At 46.4% G+C, this 22,799-nt stretch overlaps 1 long non-coding RNA gene across 2 annotated transcripts in view; it reads left to right on the top strand.

Annotated features, from left to right (window-relative positions):
* Positions 1-22,097, top strand: part of LOC123289067 (uncharacterized) — a 56,597-nt gene extending 34,500 nt beyond the window's left edge. The window contains exons 2-4 of one of the 2 annotated variants that reach the window (XR_006532842.2): positions 849-1,361; positions 1,863-2,078; positions 7,434-22,097. This is a non-coding gene — a long non-coding RNA (uncharacterized lncRNA). The remainder of the gene's footprint in view (positions 1-848; positions 1,362-1,862; positions 2,079-7,433) is intronic. The other variant, XR_011506074.1, reaches the window with a different exon arrangement.
* Positions 22,098-22,799: the final 702 nt, after the last annotated feature.

Raw genomic sequence — 22,799 nt, 5'->3', positions numbered from 1 at the left:
AGGAGCCACGGAGGAGACCTCCTTGCTTGGTTTGAAATTCTTGCTCGGGTTTTTAACATGATGATGGATGAAAAGTGGATGAGAACAGGAAAGAAGCTCTTACTGCTGATAATGCTGGGGCCAGTAGAAAGAGAAAGGCCATTACTCTTGAGCAAAAGGCAGCCGTATGCACATCTGGATTTGCTAGATGCTGTTTAATAACCTCCCTCTGTTAGTAAAATTCCACGGGAAGGTGTCTTTGATGAGTCTGAAATTCTCTAGTCTAGAACCTCTTATTTCCAATGAAGCAACTATTTTTTTAAAAAAATAAACGACAGAAATATATTGCTCATGGGTCTGGAGGCTGGGAAGTCCAAGATCCAGGCGCAGAAGGGTTGTCTTCTGCTGAGGGCCTTCTCGCTGTCCTCACACGGCAGAAGGGGCTCCGAAGCTACTATTTTTAGAGCATATTTTTTGATTATGTGTGATGTTTAAAGAATTATAATTACTGCAAGTATTACATCATAGCAGAATAGACTTCATTTCTCAAAGCCAGCTACATAATTTGGGGACCCCAGCACAAAACAAAAAGGCCGGGTCCTTTGTTCAAAAGCAGGAAGAAGGTGCTGTTAGAGGCACACACCGAAACGCAAAGCCCTCCCCTTTCCTCCACGGTCTCTCTTGTCGGAGTGTTTTCTTCTTAAAATTGGCTATTTAATGTCTTTCTAAGTGAATAGAAATTACAATTTTAAATCCTTAGCATGAATTTTACAGTGCAGCATTATATAGTGAAACCTTCATTTTAAATGCGAATATGAGAGCATTTGACTCGGTGCAGAGTCCCTGACATCACATACTTGTATCCGTAGTCAGACGTGCGGCTGTGTTGCATTCCTGCCAGAACAGTGGAAACGCCACACGGAACCAGCTCCTCGGTTTCATTCCACGTCTTGTGTGTGCACGTTCCACCTGCTGACTACTCCGGCTTACTGGTGGGTAGGAAGGTCTGGAAGGAGCAGGGACCATGGAGCGAGTGGCTTCTCTTTTTTTCCTCTTATGTCATCATTTTTGGAGCAAGCAGTCAGTGAATACAAGGATGTGCTGGGGTTCCTTGGTGGTTTGTGTTCCTTAGAACGCCGTTGCTTCCTTTCTGCGTTTGAAGCAAGTTCTGGTTTGAAAGGAAAGCGTGGCCTCCCCAGGCTGTCAGCACCTCTGTTACTCCGTCACAGATCTAACAATAATAATGTTTACCAAATATGTGGGCACCATGGCACAGCCAAGTTGACACATAAAATTAGCCACCACAGCACCCAAGGGCATAAGGTAATAAGGCGAGGAGAAGAGTCTGTGTCTACGCAGCCACGACAACTCTTTGGATCCAGGTAAAATCGCATGGTGTGGTGGTACTGGGTCCAGGTGTGGCAGGAATGTACGTGTGTCGTGTGTCGTGTGCTTGTGCATGTGAGTGAGACAGAGATAAGAGAGAGAAGGAGGGGGAACGTGCCTGCAGAGGGCGCATCTCTTTTCTCTCGTGGACGGGGTGCTGTTGGTCCACGTCGCTTCCTCACTGTCCTCGCCCTGTGGCCGGGTGGTCCCTTAGATACCATGTGGGGAGTCTGGAAAGCACAATGGTGAAGACTTAAGCCTGTGGACTCTGGAGCCCTGGGCTCTGGACTCGAATCCCAGATTTGTTACTTCCTAATTCTGTGACTGCAGGCAGTTCACTTAACGTCCCTGCCTCCGTGTCCTCACCTGTCAGATGGGACAAGAACAGAATATGCCCCCAAAATCCGTGGTGAGGCTTGAATGAGTTAATTTATGTAAAGAGCTTAGGACAGTGCTTAGCACTTCATAATGGCTGGGTGTTACATTGTTTTTCACAGGGCAGGGACTCAAACGCCAAGAATCTCTTTCTGAAGAATTATTTGTACATATCTGGACGGTTGGAAGCAGGAGAGAAGAAGAAATGAATACCGCCACAGCTTGTGTTTCCGTGGAATAATAGTGATCCACAGATGGCATTGGAGAAAGAACCACCATCGAATCAGGGCACATGCTTTTCCAAATGCTGGGACAGCTTCCTCCCTCAAGTCTCACGGGTAAAATCGCTTTAGAAGTTTGGGCCCTGGGTTCAGGGGGCTGGGCGGCAGCAGGCCTGTGGGGTCAGGAGGGCTCCGTGGCTCTTGAAGGGTACATTGGAGCTGAGGGGTTTCCTCCTCGGGGATGGAAGTGGCTGGCAGGACCCCCTTGGTCTCCCCACATCTTCTCTTGCTCACAGCTCTGCTTCCGGCCTGGGGCTGGTGTCTCAGAAGTGGGCAACTTTCTCCCTTTCCAAGCTGACTCTTGTATAAGAAGGGGTATCCTTCAGATCGGGTTGCATTTTGTGTGGCATCCCCAAGTAGGCTGGAGTTGGTGCTGAGATGGGGTTCAGGCTTGGAGGCATAAAGCAGGAGGCTGACGTGTGCGTGCACGCATGCGTGTGTGTATTCATGTGTGTGTGTGTGTCTGCGCACACACACATGCATGTGGCATGTGGGAGTGGTTGGGAGGACAAGTGGATGGAGAGGTATTTATCTGAATGGAGAACATCCAGGGAAGCGAGCCCCCTCCTGCCCCCCCGGTCCTTACACATCTCTCTTCCTCTGTGTGAAGTTCGAGAAAAATCATCCACTGAAAGTTCAGGAGACATTGGCTCAGATCAGGACTGTCATTCCCAATCTCTGTGACCTTTGAAATGGAGCGCACGTCCCCGCTGGTGCTTAGGCTGTGTGGAGAATGAGCTCAGTCGTTCTAACTGTTTTACCAGATGGAAGAACTCTGGGCCTCTCTTAGGACCTAAAGCCTGCTGACGATTTTGGATGTTTTCCCCATGGTAGGTTATCTGTGGCCGCCCTGGCTCTATCCCACAGCGGTCTGCTTCCCGCAGCTGGGCCGGCAGCAGGAGTTTGCTAGGACGGGATCAGAGCAGGAGGTACAGGTCCGTGTAGGCATGGGGTGGCCCTCCAGAGCTGGAGAAGGATGACCTTTGAATGACTTGAATTTTGTCTTTTTTCCTTTTCCTGTTTAGGAGGAATAGAAATCAATTGTACAATCTCACTACATAGATTTGGGAGGATCTAGGAGAAAGGAGAGCTGGAGAGGGCAGGATGATTGTTAGTTGTTACTTTGGAACTTGAAAAGAAGGCAAGAGAGAAGGAGGAGAGAGAGAGAGGGAGAGAGAGAGGGCCCCAGCCCGCTTCCTCACACTCCTTTCCGGGGTGAGGTGAGGTGGGTAGCCCAGAGCTGCAGAGGGTAGGCATCCTGCCTCGCAGCCAAATGGCCCGGGCAGGCTCCTGGTGCGGCTTCTCTGAGGGTGCTGCCTCTTGGGCTCTGTGGGAGGGAGAGTTGAGAATGGAGCTCACCCCTGACTCCTCTGTCACCTGGCCTCCCAGGTGGCACCTGGCAGCCAGCTTGGTCATTCGCATTTTCTCAGTCAGAGGGCTGCTCAGGAGACCTTCTCTGCAGATATTTAAGTGGCTGGATCCCAAAGCATCCCCAGGGCACTCCTACCCCCTCTCCTGGATGGTCACGGCAGCCAACTTCACATTTCTTAATTAGGAACAGGGCAGTGTTGGCACTTTGATGTCTACGGGTGTTAATGTAATAACAATATCAGGGCCAGTTCTTTCCCTCCCTCCCCGCCTCCATTCTTTTTCCCTTCTTTCAAGCTTTTGAAATATGTCAATTCCTGGAAGCAAGATAGGGCCCAGTGGCCTGGGCCAGGCCTTGCCATCCTGCCTCCAGATGCGAGGAAGCATCCTGGAAGGACAAGCTGTCCATGTTAAGGTAATGCAGTGGTCAAGGATGTCTGTGCATTAGTTTTCTGCGGCAGCTGTAACAAAATAGCACAAACATAGTCGCTTTAAACCACACCCATTTGTCGTCTCAGTTCGGCGGGTCACAAGTCTGGGTACAGGATGGCTTGGCAGTTCCCCTGCTTAGATCCTCGCGGGTGTTGGCAGGGCTGTGGTCCTTTCTGGAAGCTCTGGGAGTGAATCTGTCCCCGTGCTCCTTCAGATTCTTGGCTGACTTCAGTTCCCTGTGGCTGTTGGACTGAGATTTTCGTGGTGGCTGCCGGCCAGGGGCTGGTCCTCTGCTCCTCAAAGCTGCCTGTTTTCCATCTCATGCTTTCCTTGTGGCCCCCTCTCCTGCTTCGAATGCCTCTGACTTTTCCTTTTTGCAGCATCTCTACGAACTTCCAGCCAGAGAAAGTTCTCTGCTTTTGAGGGCTCACGTGATTGGATTGGGCTAACCTGCATAGTCCAGGATAATCTCCGGATTTTAAGGTCACTGATCAATAACTTTCCTTCCACCTTCAAAGTGCCTTTTGTGATTAATATGACACACTCACAGGTTCCAGGCATTAGGGCATGAACACCCTGGGGCATTATTTGGCTCACCTCACTCTAAATAATTCATTGGTGGTCTTGGATGCGAACCGTGAGAAACTATCGCAACCTTCTTCAGGGGGTCTGCCCTGCTGGAGGCCGGGCAGGGCCGAACAGAGACGGTGAGGAACCTGAAGCCAGAGGCAGGGGTGCAAAACACAGCACTGCCGTCCTCCAGAGGGAAGCAAGGTGGTCTTCCGAATCTCAGAACTTCTGAACTGGACAGGCTTCCAGAGATCAGAACCCACCTCCTCCTTCAAGATGGGGCCGTGGGGGCCCAGAGAGGTGACATGACTTGGCCAAGGTCGCAGCCTCACCAGAGCTCAAGAGTTCCGACAGCAGCTGTCACCAAGTCTGCCAGGGGCTTTTCAGCATGTGGACGCGTCTCTTAGATCTTTGGCCTTTTTGTACTTAACCTGCAGAAAGGGAGGTGGCTCAACCAGACGGCACAGCCTTGAAGAAATAAGTCACCATGTCTTTCTTGGCTCTAGAAAATTCAAATCAACAGTGTTGTGGCTTGGGGTGTATAGAAACACGACCGTGGTCTCTCTGCAGCCTGAGGGTAGTTGGTCCTGATGGTCAGCAAGACACACTCCATCTTACTCTTACAGTTCTTACCATTTCTACTTGGGCCTCCCGTGTGTCCTGGTGGCCAGACTGCATTGTCCCTCCCTGGGCATGACCCTCAGGCTGATGAGAAGGCACGCCCACCGTGTGAACTGCTCTGACACCCCTGGGGGAGGAAAGCTGGAGAGGAGTTCCTCCTCCACTCACTCCTCTCCCGGGGAAGATGGCATCCCAGAGGCGGGGGACCCTGTTTCAGATCTGCAGGTGGCCGGTAGGTCCCCAGGGGATGGGCGTGCTGCTGGGCGGCTTCATTCTCTCGTCTCCTCTGTCACCCCTGGGCTCCTCTTTATCTGAGTCTAGAGACATCGAGCTCCCGGGATTTACATAAGGCCAAGCAGGATGCTCTCCGGCTAAGAATATATCCACCCCTCCCTGGGCGATGCGCCTGGGAGGTGAGGAAGCTGACTCACGGCATCTCCGATTCTGGGGAAAGACAAAGATATGAAAAAACTGCTGGATTAATGAGAGAGGAAAAATTGGTATTTTTAGCACATGAGGGCGGAGTTAGCTGCTGTAAAGGATGGAAGCTTTCATGCGAAAAGAGAGCTCTTTGCCTTGAATGTTTTGGATGTATTGAATGTTCTAGATGTAGAGCAGTGGGGGCTCTCAGCGGCAATGGAGGCCCAGAGAGAGCCTGTCTGAGGGAAACGCTGGGAGGATTTGACGGCAGAGAGCAGGCTGGTGGGGTCGGTCTGTGAAGCCCTGGCAGGCTGGTTTCCTCACAAGCCAATGACCATGTGTGGTTCCCAGGAGGCCCCTCTGCTGGCACAGGTCAAGTGCTGGTCCGCAGTCCAGCACCACTTCCGCGGGGCAGAAAGAAGCACGGAAACTTGGGCTGGAGGTGAGCCTGGGGATGTGGCAGCCCACAACAGCACCCCAGAGCCTTCCCTGGGGTCCCCAGCCGCCTGTTGCTGTTCTGCCCTTGGGAGGAAGCGTGTCTATTCCCTGGAGCTCATTTTCATGTCCCTGGTAGGCATGGCCGCTGCTGGTTTGAACATCCCAATGTCCCTGGTAGGCACCGTCACTGCTGGTTTGGACATCCCAATGACCCCTGGGAGGCATGGCCACTGCTGGTTTGGACATCCCAATGTCCCTGGTAGGCATGGTCACTGCTGGCTTGGACATCCCAATATCCCCTGGTAGGCGTGGTCACTGCTGGTTTGGAGATTTTTCTGGGTGGAGCGCTGCTTCTGCTATATCTAGAAAGATCCTGTCGTTGCCCAGGGTTTCCTCCTGCCTGTTAACTGTGATACAGTTCTCGAGAGAGCATGGAGAGGTGTTCACCAAATGGCCAGTGTCCGTCACTGATGGCTTGGTGTGTGCTGGTCAAGGGCTGCAATTCGGGCGATTTGCTCCTTGGGAGAAACACTGCTGGTTGGATACCTGATAGCCACCCATCTCCCCTCTTCCTCGCTGGTGGATCAGTCTCCTGCAGGTGAAGACATTGAAGATTCAGTCTCAGGTAGCACACAGGGTAGTTGGGATCACTGACTTTGGGCCAGATTGCCAACGCGTGAGTCTCAGCTCCACCACCTATGACCTGTGACCGTATTTACCTTCTCCGTGGCTCACTTTCTTCATCTGTAAAATAGGTACAATAATACTACGTTCTGAGCAGGTGGCTTTGAAGGAGAAATGAGTTAATGCACCTAAAGTGCTGATGACAGTCCCTGGCGCATGTAAAGTGCTCAGTAAATGTTAGTGACTTTTGTTATTGTTATTGCTATTCCCTCCCAGTCTCTCCTGAAGCTCAGGTGTGGACAGATTACACATTACTGGCCCATTGGACCTGAGAGGAAGTCTGCTTGGGACTTCTGGGGACACACAGGATGTCGTGGACATTGTCTATTTTGGCCGTTCCAGCCCTGAACAGTCTGACTTTGGATATTTTGTTACTCGGGATAACAAACTGTCTCACTGTTTAAGCCTTCTACCAATTACGGTCAAAAACATCCTCGCTGCTGTACCTGGTAACCGCACAGCGGCCTCCTACAGCTACAGTGCATTTAACCTGCGTGTGGAGTTAACGTATTTGACGATATTGTTAGGACGGATTTTGCTTTAAATTATTTAAAAACTTTTTTGAACAGTAACACATTCCCATGGTAAAAACATCAAAAAGTCTGAAAAAGCTTACAGTGAAAATCTGATTCCCACACTGGTCTTCATGTTCCCTGTTCTCAGGCCCCAGTGACCAGATAACTACTGTTTGCAGCCTTTTATTTACCCTTCCGTAGATTTTGAAAATAAACATAAATAACAATACAAATATATTCTTTTCCCTCTTTTGTAATATAAATGTTCGCATGCTATCCACATCCTCAGTACCTTGCTCTTTTCACTTAATATGTGTTAGAGAGCTCATCAATATATAAAGAGCTTTCTTATTTCTGTTTACAGTTACAGAATGCTTCACTGAATTTATTTAACCCGTCCCCCCGCTGACAAGCATCCAACTCTCTCCAGTCCTTCAACATTGACTTCAACGCTGCAACAAATGAACTTGAGTTCTGCTACTTTGTAGATATGCAAATAGATCTGCAGGGTAAGCTCCCCGGGGTAGAGATGCTGCTAGAAGAATCCATCCACTTGGAATTTTGATAGCTCTTACTATCTCGCCCTCCATCTGGGTGGCACAAATTTATGCTCCCACCAGCAAGGGACGGCAGTGCCTGCTTCCCACAGCCTTGGCAACTCAATGTGCAATCAGAGGTTGGATTTTTGCCCATTTTATGGTGAAAAGTGATATCTTAGGAAGCTTTAATTTGCATGTTTCTTATGATGAGGGAAATCAAGTATTTAAAAAATATACTTAAGAATAATTTACATAGTTTTGAATTGTCCGCCTATGATATTTGTCCCTTTTTTAGTGGGTTATTGGCCTTTTTTCTTATCAATCTCTAGATATTTTTATACAATAGAAAGATTTTTCTATGTCTATTGTGAGTTGTAATTATGTTTCCCAGTCTGTCATTTTTTTTTAATGGTAGAATTTACTTTCGTTAGGTAGAGATTTTAAAAGATTTTTTTTACATAGTTGAATTTGTTGATACTTTTTCATGGTTTCTGGATTTTGGGTCACAGTGAAAAAGTCCTCCACACTCTGAGAGTATGATTAATCATCCCATCTATGCATTTATTACCTTTATTGATTTATGTTTTATATTTAAAGGTTTGATCCATTGGAACGTGTCATGGAACACAGGGTGGTGGATTTCCCAGCAGCTCCCCAGCTGCCCACCACCACTCTGTAGCTCAGTTTTCTCCACTGATGTGGCTTTTGTGCTCTTTTTCTGGACTTTCCTTTCTTTTCTATTGGTTCATCTATTCATGAGCCAAAACTGTGTTGCCTTAATTACTGAGCTTTGGAGAATATTTTTCTATTTGGGAACTCCCCTTTTTTGATCTCTTTCTCAGAGCTTCCCTTGCAAATTGTGTTTGCTTATTTTCCAATATAAGCTTTAAAATTCCTTTGTCTAACTAAAAAAAACCCTACAGGTTTATTGAGATTATGGTAAATTTAAAAATCAAATTAGGAAGACCAGCCTGCTCTTGACACAAGAAAGGACAGTGACTCAAGTCATCTGGTGCTAAGCTGTGGTGTGCCTTCCTGGTGGTGTATGTATTCTGCTGATTCCCCCCAGAACGTTTTAAAGATTTTTTTTAATATATGTCTGTACATTCATTGAATTGTTGAATTTATTCCTAAGAAACTTGTCTTTTGTTTTGTAGTTCTTACAAATGTAAATGGATTCTTTCCTTCTATTATAATCCTCTAGCTTCTAACTATTGACTTCTTTCTACCAGTTTTCTACCCCACAATGTTAATGACTTTTCTTATTGTTTTTTGTAGCCTTTTAAAAAATTGATTTCCATGGGTTTTCCACGTAAACAATAAAATTACCCGCAATTAGGGTTAATTTTGTCCCTTACTTTCAGGTTTTATGCCTTGAATTCTTCTCTTATTTGCATTTTACCGGCTAGAGTGCCAGTGAAAGTTGAGAAAACAAAAGGAGAACTGGACAAATCTGCAATGATAATGGGCAGTTTTAGCCCAGGAACGGGGCAATCTTCTCAGTAACTGAAAGAATAAGTACACACAAAAATGAGCGAGCAGCATGACTGACAAACGTGACCTAGTTGATACGTGTGGAACCTGGTACCCAGCAACTCCAGAAGCATATTCTTTTCAAGTGCACGTGAAACATTTACTAAAATTGATTATATGATGAGTAGTAAATCAAGTCTCATAAACCTCAAAAGACAAGTTATATCAAGGATGTTCTCTGACCACAATGAAACTTAGCTAGAAACCAAAACAAAAAGGTAACTAGAAAATCCCTAAGTGTTTGGAGAGTAAGCAAGACACTTCTAAATAACCAAGAAACTAACAATGGAAATAAGAAAATATTTTTACCTAAATGGCAATTAAAATATGACGCATTGAAACATGTGATGCAGTTAACGTATGTTAAGGGAGAAATTTATGACATTAAATGTATACATTTGGAAAGAAGAGAGGCTGAAAAATCAATCATCTCAATCCATCTTAGTAAGTAGGAAAATAATATCAAATTAAACCTAAGGAAGACAGAAGGAAGAATATATAAAAGTTAAGAGCAGACATGAATGATATAGGAAAAAAAAATGTATGAGAGAGTATCAACAAAGCCAAAGTTAGTTCTGTAAAAAGACTGATAAAGTGGATAACCCTTGGCAAGATGTGTCACAAAGAGAAAAGGCAATGTAGCAATAACAGGAATGAAAAAGAGGACAAAACTATGAATATTATAGGCATTCAAAATATAATAAAAGGACATAATGAACTACTTTGTGCCAATAAATTTGACAATTTAGTTGAAATGGATAACTTTCTAGAAAAAAACAACTTACTGAAAGTGACCCAGATGAAATGAAATATCTGAATAGTTCTATGGGTCTGGAAGAAATTGAACCCGGAAGGAAAACTTCCCAGAAGAAAGCTCCAGGCCTAGATGGCTCCATTAGAAAAGTTCTAAATTATGTTAAAGAAAAAAATTAACGTTGCTCTTATATGAACTCTTTCAGAGAACAGAAAGAAGAAAAACTTTCCAACTCACGTTAAGACACCAAAACGTGACAAATTCTTTACAAAAAATAAAAACTAAAAGCAATCTTGCTCATAAACGGAAACGCAAAAATCCTAAACAGAATATTAGCAAATTAAATTCAGTGACAAATAAAAAGGACAATATATCATGACTAGACTTTCTTCTATTAATGTGATATTGATTTTGCATTCAAAACTCTATCAGTGTAATTCATGCCATTAACAAAATAAAAGAGAAAAATTGTGCCGTTATCTTAGTTGGCACAGAAAAATATCTGATCCAAGTCAACATCCATTTATAATAACAATAATAATAATAACTTAGAAAACTAAGAATGCAAACAATTATTTTTAACTTGACAAGAGGTATGTGCAAAAGCCTAAAGCAAACCCCACACTTGATGGTGTAGCACTGACTGCTCTCCTTCAGGACCTGGAAGTGGGGCAGGACGCCTGCTCTGACCACTTCTGTTCAGCATCGTATTGGACGCTCGAGGCAATAAGCGCACTGAGGCAAGACAATGTCTTTAAAGGATGAGTGGATTGCAGCCATCATTACAGATGGCGTAACTGTGTATATAGAAAACACAAAAGAATCTACAGATGAACTATTTTCACTTAGTGAATGAATTTAGCAAGATCACTGGCTAGAAGACAATATGGAAAAATAAATTACATTTCCTTATTCCAGGAAAAAAGAATAAGAAATTAATTAGAAAAGTTATGTCATTTATAATAACTTCAAAACGTATCAAATACCAGCAATCTAATAAAAGATGTGTAAGAATTTCACAGTGAAAACTACAAAACATTGTTGAGAGAAATTAATTAAAACCTAATTAAGTGGAGGGATAGACTATGTTTATGGACTAAATAACTCAATTTAATAAAGATGTTGACTCTCTGCAGATTGATCTATAAATTCAATGTACTCCCTTCAATAACCCAGCAACTGCTCTGCTGGAAATTGACAAGCTGACTCTAGAATGTATACAAAATTGCAAAGGGCCAAGAATAGTCAATCGAACCTTGAGGAAGAAGAAGAGAGTTGGAGGGCTTACTTTCATGGATATCAAGTCTGATTCTAAAGTCAGGAATTAAAAAAGAAGTGATTTAGTGCAAAGATAACCTCCCCACCCTTAGAAAACAACGCAAATGGAATAGAATACAGTTCATAAATGGACCTACATGTTTAGGACACTTGATTTACGACAAAGGTGGGATTCTAGAGCAATAGAAAAAGATGGTGTTTTGAATAAAGGGTGTTGAGGCAAGTAGATAGCCATTTGGAAAAAAATAAATCTTAACGCCAACTTCACAAAATAAATAAATTCCCAGTGGATCGTAGATCGAACGTGAAAAGTAAAACAATTATCTTCCAGAAGATCACATTCGAGAGTGTCCCCATGATTTTGGGAAGACAAAGATAAACAGAACATGAAAAGCACTAATCAGAAACCAAAGATTCATAAACTGGACGATATTAACATCAGGATCTTCTGTTCATCCAAAGACACCATTAAGACCTGGAAAGGCAAGTTGCGGAGTGGGAGACGATGTTTTCAGTACATATAGCAAAGGGTCTATTTGAAGATATAAAAAGATATCCTCATATCAATAGGAAAAGACAATCTAATAAAAAAAATGGGCAGAAGACTTGCAAAGGAACTTCTCAAATGAGGACATTCAGTGTCCACTAAACATGTGAAGAACTGCCCAGTCAGTCCAGGGGTCAGGGATGTTTAAATTAAAAACCACAATGAAATACCCCTGTACACGAGTGATGACCATTAGAAAGACTGATAACACCAAGTGCTGTAGAGGACGTGGAACCATTGGAACTCTCATACACTCCTGGTGGGAGTGCGAATTGATGCAACCACTTTGGAAAAGGTTGACAACTTGTAACAAAATTAAATTTACGTACACCCCAGGATCTTCACTCCTGGATATATACCCAACAGAAACGCGTGCATACGTACACTGGCAGGTTCACAGGAGAATGCTCATGGCTGCATTATTTGTAACAGCCCAAAGCTGGAAACAATCCAAACATCTTTCATCAGTAGAAAAGTACATGTATGTATTATAACATAGGCATGCAACTGAATATGGGGGTAAAAAATGAATCAATTATAACTATACACCTCAACATGGATGGATTTCACAAACATACATGCTGTACGATTACATTTATATAAAGTTCAAAAACAGGCAAATCAGAACCATGGTGTTAGAACAAGCATTTACTGTCTCCCCTGTGGGAGGTGCCATGGTGGGAAACGAGGCTGGTGTTTACCTTTGGGAGAAAAGAGGGTAGTGACTGCAAGGCCTCTGGGAGACTCCTGGGCTGCTGCTGTTCCATTTCTTGATCTGAACTGTGGCAGCTGAGATGTCTCTACTTTGGGCTAATTTATTGCGTACTTTTCTACATGTAGACACAAGTTAACGCTTGTTAAGCACCTCTCGCGTGTCTGTAAGATCGTGCTGGGCAGTGTGCTTTCTCTTCTTTTTACCCCTCTGTTAGCATCACCTCTGTGGAAGGAGCCCCATCTTGCTAAATCGGCTCCAGGGGCGGCACAGGGAGTGAGTGCAGCCAGGCTCGGCAAGACCATTCTGAGGGGAGATGTGGGGCCCAGCCAGGTATTGGCCAGAGTTTCCATTGCTGTGATTGGCAGAGTCCACTTGAGTACCTCCCGGTTCATGACGGCTTTTCTGTGCCACACTTAACTTTCCAAAGATAACTGCACTGCGGATGGCGGGCAGGCCCCTGCTCCTGAGCCTCGAGCAATTCCCTGATTCATGTCTGACTCTGCCCTGTGGAAGCGGCCTTTGGCAGGAGCTGGAGGAAGAGCTTACTGCGACGCCAGGATGCTGGAGTGGGTGGGAGGCAGCGTCAAGTCTGAACTTGTGAGCAATCGAGCTCGGGCTGCACGCTGGCTCTGTTCTTGTTTTCTCAGCTGTAGAGCCATGAGAACGGTAATATGCATGTTAGCACTGGGCGAGGGCTTGTTTGCATAATTAAATTATTAATGACACGAGCGTGTGGCAGTCTTGGCCATATCTAGGTGGAAGTTTCAGTTATAAAGCTAAAGAAATAAAAACATTTTGATTTGCAGAGGTGGTAAAATTGTGAGCAAATTTTCCTTTTCTTTTAATATTTTTATAATGTTTTTCCTTATGTAATCAATAATGACAATAAAAATAAAACAAAGCACTTTTTCCAAAAAACAGAAAAACATTCTTTGCACATATATTCAGACAAAAGAAAAAGAAAACACTAAACCAGCATTTTATACAAATCATATGGGGACTTTTTAAAACTAATTTGAAAATTTAACCAGGGAATTTGGTCAAATTTTAATGTGACATTTGCTGATTTTCATGTGTCAGGAACAGAAAAATAACCTTCCATATATAAATATGAAGATGAATTTAGATAAGTTTCAGAAGTCATAATTTTGACAGGTGTAGATGTAGGAAGCTGACATTTCCTGCTGAAACTATTTCTTCAAGTTTATCTAACATATGGCCTCTAGCTATCGGGAAGATTGTTGTTGTTATAACAAAAAGTGGCTTCAGAGTTGAATAAATGTTTTAATCCCAGTCTGGTCTAACCCGAGCCACCAAACATACAGAATGCGTGTGGTTTGTCTCTTTGTGAAGGAATATACGTATGTCTAAGAATATCCACCCCTTTATTTATTTCTAATAAACTAGCCTGTGCTGAGCTCTACTATGGGCGGGCACTGCACACCAGAATCTATATCTGGGCAGTTGCCAGCTAAGCAAATGGTTGCTTGGAATCAGGAACTCGTTTTCTTACACAAATAATATCATATGCAGGATAGTCCAGAAAAGGAAGCTTAACTCGGGATGCAGCTGAGATACATACGGCTACAAACACCAGCCTGGCTCCTGGCAGCTGGGAATGGGAAGCCGGTACTGGAGGTGAGTAGAGTAGGTAGGCACAGGGGTAGACAGAAACAGGAGGAAATGAGAGAGGGGCGGAGGAGGAAGGAGAAGATGGAGGAGGCAGAGGATGTGGAGAGATGAGGAGGCCCAAGAGGAAAAGGGAGACACAGAGGTGGAAAACAGCCGGGAGACAAAGAGGAGGCGTCCCTTCTTTCCTTTCCAGCCCAGGACTGTGCTCAGTGCCATCTCCAGGGCAGCTTCCCCTTGTTTCTGGGCCTCTCCCATTTCCTGAGGCCTGTCTCAGATTCTCCAGGGTTGCTGGCCGCCCTAAGCTCCCCAAGGAGGCCCCGTACCCAGACTCGCTCATCCCCAGCAGGTGCTTTCTGCCCAGAATTATTGTTTCCACTGTTGATCTCACTTAGGTGCTAAGAGGAAAACCGTCATATCAAACTCTCTCTATGATGCAAATGACTAATAATATTGGATCTTTAAGAGCTGTTTGAGTTGTTAGAATAGAAGCTGAGGAATCTGGTGGAACTCTGAGCACCATGGAGAAGCCAAGTGGGACATTCTGACCTTTTGGAACTAGGGGTTGAGCTTTATGGTCAACCCCAAAGATGGGCCAGTCTTGCCTGTGACCCTGCTTGGAATCGGCCTTGGTCAGCTCCTGCAGGCTGGCCATGCTCTTCAGTTTCTTTTCCTTTTTTCCTTTTCTGAACCATTGACTCTCTACGAGCTTTATGGCATGCGTGGGCGCATGCGTGGGCAACTTCGTGGGCAACTGGTGGTTGGGGAGCTGGTCACCACCTGTGTGCTCGCTCTACATTATTGGCTGCAAGTTGAAGATGAGGAAATTGAGGCACTTAAGGACCAAAGCCAGTTCTTTTTAGCACAAGGAGTGCACGCATGTGATTTTGATAGGCCTGCACTGTCCGTTATGGCAGCCACTCACCACATATGGCTGCTGAGGACTTGAAATGGGGCCGGTGCAACTGAGGAAGTGAATTTTCAATTTTATACACTCTCACTTAATTTAAATTTAAAAACTGATACGCAATTTAGTTATTGGAAAACTTTTAAGAATGTTTGGAACAACTTGGGTATATGAATCTACTTTTTAAACAGTGAGTTTTATAAATCTAAATATACATCAAGTATTTCCAATGAAAATTTAGTGCTTGAAGGTTGGGCCCCTCTGCTCCAACTGAGGGTGACCCTGAAGGGCCATTCAGCTTCTGAGCTTCCCAGTGGGGTCGCTGAAACGTCACTCATACCAGACTATAGTCCACGTTGGCCTTTGGTCCAATCCTGCATCTTTCTCTGCTCTCACCGAAAGTGTTGACGCCAAGAGTTTTCCTAAATAAATAAATAATACTCATCTCAGAATCTGCTTCCTGGAAACCCAACCTGCTAGAATGTATTTATTTTTAAATAATATAATAAACACCTGGGGCCTCCGGGACCTCAGACATCAGGGGTCTTAAATATTGACCTTTTCAGGTCAGCCAGACAGCAACCTCGTGAGCACCCACTGTGTGAACAACCCTTAACTGAGGCTGTGAGTTGGCTCAAAGGAGCGTTCTTCAGGGCGTGGCTGGAACAGACAAGTCTGGGGGCTTTCTCTGGGCCTCTACAAACACGTCTGTGTCTATAACAGAGAATTTCGCCCCTAATGCTCGGGGACTGGACCTGAAATTAAGAAGCGGTAGGAGCACTTCTCTGGGCGTCTCCGGCTGTGGGAGGGAGGGGAAGATGTGGAGCAAGTATTGAGAACCGAGCACAAGTCAAACAGAGGTCAATGCCCTGGCATCAGATAGAAGGAGGTGGTGCAGCAGCTTCCCTTGGGGTCACCTCGAAGGACGCCGGGGAAGAGAAACCCTCCTAGCAGGCAGAGTTTGAATAGTACGTCTTAGTTTCCATTGCATGGAAAGAGAGCGGCCCGAGGAAGGGATGCACACTGGTCTGTGGGTGGTACGTATTGGTTTGGCCCATGGTCAGGGATCCGAAGGGAGCAACCGGAGGAGGGGAGAGCTGGAGGTTTGGAGAGTTATATGCATTGGCCTCTCCCAATGGACAACATGTGAGAATACTTGCGTTCCCACCCAAGACTCCTTGCTGCTAGTGGAATTCTTAACACCAGATGCACAGAAGCACTGTCATTCACAAAGCCTGGTGTGTTGACTGCACTTGTCAGTGTGCAATCTGCCAGGACAGCCCTGGGGCTCCAACGTGGTGCTCAGAGAGGGTCGGCCGGCTCCGCATTCCTTTAGATTCCTTCTACCATGTGGATGCCAGTGGTTTGTCCTCTGGAATGTGCATTTATAGGAATAGGATTTTCCTATAAGTTTTCAGTTTAGATGTATTTTTCTTACCTACAATATGTCTACTACCATTCCCAGCTGAGGAGGGGTCAAGTTCACATGGCCTTGTGACCACTTGCAGAAATGAAGACCATAATATTTATTCAAATTTCTTTTCTTGCTGTGTGATATATACACATATATCAGTTTATAAAATATATATTGTGTACTAAAGATACATATTTAAACCACTTTTTCCTTCCTCTCTCTTTATCTCACTGTCGTGTATAGGGTATGTTAGCCCGTAAATTGCAAAAATCAGTATGGGATTGTGAAAGAGCTGGAGGAAAAGCGGACATCACCTAGAAGTTCTCAAATTGTTGCTGAATGCACCAGCTCGTGAGGTTTGATTAAGGGGATGAGTGCGAAGGTGGTTGCGTGTGGTAGGTGTGAGCGTTTTCATGTGTGTTGTAGAGCTGTAAGAATGGAGAGCAGTATATAGAAAGTTGGTGAAGAGTCAGACGGATAGAGGGTAGTAAACATTTATTGGCGTGCTGACTGGCTGGCCTCTGAACCTCTTCTGAAGCTTGAAGGATTGACCTTTGTGTGAGTCTTGGTGGGGGGCAAGTTTGGAGAGGTGGAAGTCTTCCAACTTCCCTGCAGAATGCCAGATAGTTTTTCTCTCTGACTTCTAAAATCTAGGGTACTGGCACAGGCCTACCCTTAGCCGGTCAGTTGCTCCCATCTGGGCCTTTGCATCGGGGAGTGAATGATGCAAAAACGAATTGTGCTGGTGGAGGAAGCATCCCGAGTTCAGTGGGAATGGGAGAGGAGGTGCTCCTGGAAGTGGCAGGCGGGCCGGCGACAGCAGCAGCTCTGTTTTAATAAGCCCGTTTCTGCGGCACGACTCTTACTCTCTTCTAGTTTTGGGGCCTCCCTTTGTTTCCGCCGATTTTCGGAGACTCTTTCTACGGTCCTTTCATCAACAGGTGGTTACTCAGTATCACTCCAGTGCATTTTTGTTCTGCGTAAGTTAGCCAGATTGATAATTTTTGTTGTTTCTGTTGCAAACAAGAACTTTTCTCTGGATGCATTTAGCATTTTTATTGTTGTTGTTTGTGTTCCAAAATGTCAAAATGACGTGACTGAGCAGAGGACGTTATTTATTCATTTATTTATTTTTTGAGGAAGATTAGCCCTGAGCTAACTACCGCCAATCCTCGTCTTTTTGCTGAGGAAGACTGGCCCTGAGCTAACATCCATGCCCACCTTCCTCTGCTTTATATGTGGGATGCCTAACACAGCATGGCTTTTGCCAAGCAGTGCCATGTCCACACCCGGGATCTGAACCAGTGAGCCCCGGGCCGCTGAGAAGCGGAATGCGCCAACTTAACTGCTGCGCCACCGGGCCAGCCCCTGAACAGAGGACTTTAAAAGTTGACTGCTGTGCACAGCGAGTGGGACCCTTCAACCTGAGCACTGCGCCCTCTTCAGCTTTGGGAAACTGTCCTGCTTCATCACACCGATAGTCCCCACCCTCCTTCTCCTCCCCTCTCTTCCTGGGATCCTATTAGATGGATTGCTCCATGTATCGCCTCTCCTTCCTCTCACATTTTTTTTTCTTCTTTGTCTTAATATTCTATATTCTCGGATACTTTCAGGAATTGAATCTTTCAACTCTTAACTTTTAAAATCTTTTAGTATTCATATTCTTACTTCCTAAGAATTTTTCTTTTTCTCTGATGATCTCTTTCCTACATTTCTGTTTTATGGATGCAGCATCTTTTCATCTCTTTCTGGAAATACGAGAGGGTTTTTCCCTTTAATTTTTTCTCTTTGTTTTTCCTCCATGGTCACTTTATCTTTTATTCCATGTGGTCTTTCTACCTCTCATTTGAGGCTTTTCCCAGCAAAATGGTGATCTTGGCTGTTTCGGGAAGAGACAATAGCAGGCTGCGCAGAGCCCTGTGTTGGGTGAGCCTGTTGACTGGTGGGCTCCTCTGTAGAGAGAGGGAGGCAGCCCCTCATTCCTGGAAGGGTCTCTAGATGTTGTGATGTGAGGGTTTACTGTGGCTCCCCATAACGCCCCCACTGGATGCCCTCGTTCCTCCCAGAAAGTCCATTCACATTTCTTGTAGAGACAAAATTTCAGCTTTAATTTTACGCTTTCCACCCTGGCTTGGATGTAAATACCGGGATGCAGACATTTTGCACGCAGGGGAGCTGGAGGGAAGTGTCAGGGGTGTTATTCTAAATGAGGACTTTCCTACTGGCCACCCTCCTTCCACCTCCTTTCTCACTCCTGCCCTCCGTTGTCTTCATCTTCTCTGTAACCTCCTCTGCCCGCTCCTAGTTAACACTCCTCCATCTGCTTTGCAAGTGGCAGGAAGAGTTTGAAATCTTGTCTCCCGATGGATCTCTTGGACTCTGTAGAGATGAGATAAACGCGAAGGCTGAGTCTGTCACTTCGAACCAGAAGCCCAGGCCCCTTCAGGTTTTAATTGGCTCCTTAATGTGCTCAAAGTTTGAAGTCAGACACGACACATGACATTGTACCCTATTTTGATGGAATGCCCCATAGTTTATAGTGTACTTTCTCACTTGATCCTCACAACTCTGGGGTCACTGGAGAGGTTGCAGTGAATGGAACTGGAGAAATAGTCTGGAAGGCTTTGCCTGATCAGCATGACAAGAAGACACCTCTCCTGCTGGTCAGAAGGCTAGCGGAGAGAGAGTCTAGGTGGAGATAAGTCTCAGATTAGGGCTTGGAAGTGGAAACCGCCGAGTAGGATTACGTGCAACAGTGTCTACTCAGCTGTGGCGATGTCTGAGCTGGTAGTAGGCGAGATGAGACAGGAGCTAAGGGGAAGGCTGTGGGGGGTGAAAGAGTCTATAAGGTCATGCAGGCCAGCAGTTCTGCAAGAAATTTGAGCAAAGTCCTGCTGAGGAGGTAAGTTTGCAGCCAGAAAATAATGCCGTCAGCAGTGTCCCCAGCACACGCAGAGGACGATGACAGATTGCATAGCCCCCCTCTCACATTTCCGGGCTAATGGAAGCGACAGTAGCATGGGCGAAGGAAAGCCACAGCTTGCCCATTAGTGTCGACTTCCTACCCCAGAGGCTTTCCAGTAGAACTTGCAAAGTGTGCATTTCTCCTCTTTGTCCTCCCCTTCCCAGCCTGCTGCAAGACACCCAGAGGACCAAAGAGGCACGTCCCTGGTGGGAGGGAGATGTGGGAGACGCGCCCCCCAAAGCTGGTTGGAGACGAGGTGTTCCACACGGTGCCACTCCAGGTCTAATTCTTAGGCTGGATGCAGGCATCGGGTGCACCGTTCAGAAGTTTCCCATAGGGTGGCGGTGTGGAGCCGTGCCCCCTCACCTCCCCTCCTGCACTGCTGACGCACCAGCAACAACAAGCCAGGCTCTTGGGAGCCCCGTGCTGACCCCAGCTGTGCTGAGTGCCTCTCCCGTGGCCTGTGGTGTGCCGGCCTGGAATACACAATGGGGGGCGGGGTCCCGCTGAGCAGAGGAGGTCTACCTGCTCCATCAGGTTTGCACCGTTGCTTTTCTTTATCTCTTCAGGTTCCTCCTTTGAGAAAATTTCCCTGAAATGGTGCTTGTTTTTCTCCTTGCTGATTCTTGGCAGCACCCAACCCCCTTTGAAGCCTGTCTGCGGGCATTTGCTAAGCGTGCTGGTGAGGGCCTCACCTGCGATGCGTCTGTCTCTAGATTTCTCTGTCTCTCCACCACGCATTTGGTTGGCCGTTCCGGATCTCCAAACAACCCTCTGGCTTTAGGAAAGCACCCTCAGTGGTACTCATCCTGTGCTCAGTAACGGGGCGTGATGCTACTCCCGGCAAAAGCACAAGAAGTTTCCACAGCTCCAGGTCCCTGCTTTCCTCTGACTGAGGGAGCCCTTTCTACCCAGGGCCCTGCCTCCTTCAGGGCACGCCCCACACAGGCCAACAATCCTCCTTTATGAGAATGAAAGATTCATGAGGCCCCGCCAGGCTGCCCCAGGCCTCAGGCAGGTTCTGATCTTCCTTTAATTTAATTAAGCTGTGTTTATTTAATCAGCCCAGAGAGATGTGTCCTCAGGCAGGAATTTGCTGCCTGCCTCTGAACGGTGTTTTAGTCTGTGGGAGGAGGAGAGCTGTGACCTACCCAGCGTCTTTGAACAGTTTGAGGCCCCAGAGGTGGGCTGGCTGGCGGTTCAGACCAGGCGCTGCAGGGGCACTGCGCTCAGCGGCTGTGAGTGTGCGTGTGCGCGCGTGTCTGCACACACACAGAGCCCCCGATGCTTGGTGCCCCGGGATCTGGTTCTGCGGCAGGAGCGTCAGAGAAGCCAGACCTGCCAGCAGTCTGTTCTCAGACCCCGCAGGAGGAAAGCGTTAGAGGAACAAGGTCCCACTATGGCTTACGGACAGCATCACTCAAAGCCGACTTCGCAAATCTCTCCCGGGTGCAGGCTGAGCATGCTGGTCCCCGGGCCCCACAGCCAGACTTGCTGAATCACATTGCAGTTTAAGAACTACTGTGTCCTCAGTGTCACTCGGCTCAGGAGTATTTACATTTTAAGGATGGAGGTGGGCGGGCAGAGAGGATGACCGAGACTCATCTAGAAGGAATCACTGTGGTGGGTTTCAGGCACAGTGGGGAGCTGTTTGGAAACAGAAGCGTTTTCTAGAGCCTCCTAAATCGCTCCACTTCGAGGGCAGCCCTGTGTTCTGTGCGTAAGGGCAGCTCTGAGGCGAACAGCTGTGGTGTGGCGGGTCTGAGCCGACGGTGTGACTCCCAGTCTGAGTCCAAAGGCCTGGAGCCCAGAGCACCGATGTCCGAGGGCAGAAGAGAAGCGTCTCAGCTCAGGCAGTCGGCACATTTACTGTCTCTCTGTCATTTTGTTCTCTTCAGGCCCCCAACAGATAATAACTCTCTCCAGCTATACGTCTCCTATTGGCCTGTTTCTCTGGGGAGCCCTGACTAACACGGTGTCCCCAGCCAAACTCCTCCTGGGTCTGAGAGTGACAGTGGCCGTGGAAGCAGTCATAGACGATTCATCCACTGGCCGGGAGGGTGAGTCCTTTTCTTCCCGCCCTATTTTGCTGAATAACTCTGATGTGAGCAGAGATGAATAGCAGAGGGAGAACCTGCATTTATTTATTTTTTTTTTTACAAAAAACGCACTGTTGTACGGCAATTCAACACTTTCACTTATATTGGCAATGTTATAAAACATTGTGAAATGGGTACAATCAGCCCCACTTCGTACACAAGGAAGCTGAGGGTCAGCTCACCGTGGGCATCGCCTGGGACAGAACCTGGACACAGCTAATCCAGCACCTTTGCCTCCAGACCTATGCCATCGGGTGTGACGGTCATCAGCACGCAGGCCGTTAGACACTAGAAATGTGGTTCGTCTGAACTGAGATGAGCTATAAGAGTAGAATACAAAGATTTAGTATGAAAAAAAGAATGTAAAATATTTTGCTAATAGTTTTTATACTGATTACTCATTGAAGTGATATTTTGAGTATATTAACTTAAATACATGATTAAAACTAATTTCACCAGTTTATTTTTATTTTTATTTTTTTGGTGAGGAAGATTGGCCCTGAGCTAGCATCCATTGCCAATCTTCCTCTTTTTGCTTGAGGAAAATTCACCCTGAGCTGACGTCTGTGGCAATCTTCCTCTATTTTGTGTGTGGGATGCTGCCACAGCATGTCTTGATGAGCGGTGTGTAGGTCCATGCCTGGGATCTGAACCTGTGAACCCTGGGCCACCAAAGTGGAGTGTGCAAACTTAACCACCACACCACTGGGTCGGCCCCTCTTTTTACTTTTAAATGTGATGTGGCATGTACACGCATGCGTGGCTTGCATTTGTGGTCTGCGTTGTTTCTGTTGGACAGCTCTCTCTAAGCCTAGGCTCATGTGTTTGAAGCTCATAGCCTCAAGTCACCCCAAGCCCCCTGGGAGCTGAGAGAAAAATCTAACAGACTGCAAAGTAGCTACCCCCCTGTTTCTCATGTTTTGATATTCCATCATGAAAGGGAAGAAACTGAGCACCCTGCTGGTAACCAGGGAGGGACCAGCTGCTATCCCACATCCCAGGCGACTTTCTCTGAACTGTGATCTTGTGTCAGAGGGCCTTTCCAAACTTATTTGGGTCTAAAGAAAACTGGGGGAAAGTTCAGACTCCTGAGCCGGAAAACTTCACCCTCCACATGAAGGTCAGGTGAGCGTGTGGGGAGACACGGGCACCCAGTGCTGAGAGGTCTGTTACAGCGGGTGGACAGGCTGAGGGAGGGGGCAGGAAGGATGGGAGGAGCGAAGCCTGGCTGGAGAGAAACTTGGTCAGCCAATGACAGCAAGCGAGTCCTCGTACTTCCACTTACTCATTTAGCAAATGTTTCCTTACTGCCTGATTATTGCTTATTGTCTGATGCATCTTTGTTATCTA

The sequence above is a fragment of the Equus asinus genome, chromosome 9, assembly GCF_041296235.1.
Source record: "Equus asinus isolate D_3611 breed Donkey chromosome 9, EquAss-T2T_v2, whole genome shotgun sequence".
Lineage (NCBI taxonomy): Eukaryota > Metazoa > Chordata > Mammalia > Perissodactyla > Equidae > Equus > Equus asinus.
This window is presented reverse-complemented; position numbering and strand designations above follow the sequence as displayed.